This window comes from Amphimedon queenslandica, unplaced genomic scaffold (genome assembly GCF_000090795.2).
Source record: "Amphimedon queenslandica unplaced genomic scaffold, v1.1 AMPQUscaffold_6382_Cont21659, whole genome shotgun sequence".
Classification (NCBI taxonomy): Eukaryota; Metazoa; Porifera; class Demospongiae; order Haplosclerida; family Niphatidae; genus Amphimedon; species Amphimedon queenslandica.
Window position 1 is genome coordinate 1 of NW_003553326.1, and position 1,864 is coordinate 1,864.

Genomic DNA, 1,864 nt, shown 5'->3' on the forward strand with positions numbered 1-1,864 from the left:
ATTATGCTGATGTAACTTAGCTGTGACAGGAAGAGCATCTTTTGAATATTTTTTAAAGCTGGCAGGACCTTGGAACTTCCTTTATCTTCATCCCACTAGAAATAAGAAAGACCCTGTATCTGTGTGAGTGCCTATGATACATTGCTCTCTGATCATTCTGGTGGCCCTACTGTGATCTTGTTAAAGACGTCAAACTATTGAAATGAGTCAGTGGAAGGCTACAATGTACAAACTGAATGCACAACCAGAGAATAGGTGATGCTGATGAGCTTCCTTCAAAGGTGAGGAGTGGCTATCGCCGTCAGTGCTACAAGTGATGTTAAAGGCGGAATGGATGTTGATATTCATGAATAACAAATGTGAATACAAATAATAGTTCCACTTTGACGCCAGATGATGCTACTTTGTGAGTTAACAATTTCTCTCACTAGCAACGTTTGTTTTACATGAATCAGCTACTTGGCATTGATGCAAGATGTTTGTAAACTGGATCTGACGTTTTGGGATCCACTCTTTGTGGCTTTAGCTGGAGATCTTTTCGCCTAATAAATGCTTGCCAGCCTGTGCTAATGTGTGTGTGCATGGTAACAGACGGTTATTTGTGTATTTTAGTATTCAATCTGTTTTAGGTTAAATTCCTTGGTGAAGGTCATCCTCTGAAGGGAGTTTTCAGTCTTTTAGCGCACGGCATCAAGTATTCTTTTTTCACTGAACAGTGGGTTAATTTACAAAACCCTTTATCGTTCAGTTCTTTTGTCAGGTAGCTTGAGTCATTAGTTGATTTCATAGTGATAATAATTGTATTCAATAGTCCATTCCAGACACAAGCTTTTGTGTGGTCCCACAAGACTAGCAGTTACTCATCCATCATTTCATGTAGTGTTTGATTGAAACAGGTTTACCCAAGGACTGTTGCCAGTGAAGTGTTCTTCCCCGTAGTGCCTAGTGTGTGAAGGAGCTTTGCTGTAACTGTCGTCAGTGTTGTGAATGTTTTGCTATTTTGTGTGTTATTAATTTTGATGCCATTTTGTGATAGTGTTAATCTTGGTTCTTTTTTGTTTTTGCTGTACTGAGTATTTTTATTTGGCTGTAGATCTATAATTATTTATTGTATTACAGCAATTTTTATTGCAAATTTTATATAGGTGAAAACTATAATTATCATTACTATAACATGAGTACATAACAATAGGCATTACCCTATATCATTAACTGGCCAAAAGACAGCCTTGTGAGGCATGGAGTTTTCTACTATAGAAGTAAACTTTCATGCAGGACTTCAGTTTTGCAAAAGTAGCTTATAACAATTTTAAATTCTTGCTGTGAGGAGATTAAAACCAGCCCAACTCATGACAACATGTTCTACAGGTACAGCTTTTCGGCTACGACTTTACTCTTAAAGTTAAATTTTGCTTAGGTAGCTTTGGCCATGTTAAAATGATATTCATTAGAATATGTGGCATGTAATTAATATTATGGGAAATCACACTAGCTCTGTACAGGCATTTGCAAGCATATCAATCATATGCAAGTTGATATATTATTTAGGAAATGGCGATTCAAATTAATGGAGATACAGGAGATGCAACACCCGCTCAAGAGGAAGGCCTGTCATTTATATACATGAAGTGTCAGTGGTTTTTGCGGGTAACTCACTTACCCTGTAACAGGCTACAAACGCCATTCAAGCAGGTTTTCAAATGCTGGTTTAAGAGTGTAAGAGTCAAAATTAAACTTTTTGTTCCACAAAATTTAAAGTGGCCAAGTATAAATCAATACCAAAGTTAGATGAATTCTGATTAGGATCAACTGTTAGTTGCAGCTGCATAAAATCATCATCATTCAGTGGATTGCATGTCTGCAT

General features: G+C 36.9%; 1 long non-coding RNA gene across 2 annotated transcripts; it reads left to right on the top strand.

Moving 5' to 3' along the window:
* The first annotated feature begins 6 nt into the window (after window positions 1-6).
* LOC109592074 (uncharacterized) lies at window positions 7-1,141 on the top strand. 2 transcript variants are annotated; one of them, XR_002190150.1, is made up of 3 exons: window positions 7-406; window positions 456-760; window positions 812-1,141. It is a non-coding gene; the product is annotated as an uncharacterized LOC109592074 (long non-coding RNA). The 2 variants fall into 2 exon arrangements; XR_002190149.1 differs by having other exon boundaries at window positions 7-584; window positions 630-760; window positions 812-1,136.
* Window positions 1,142-1,864: the final 723 nt, after the last annotated feature.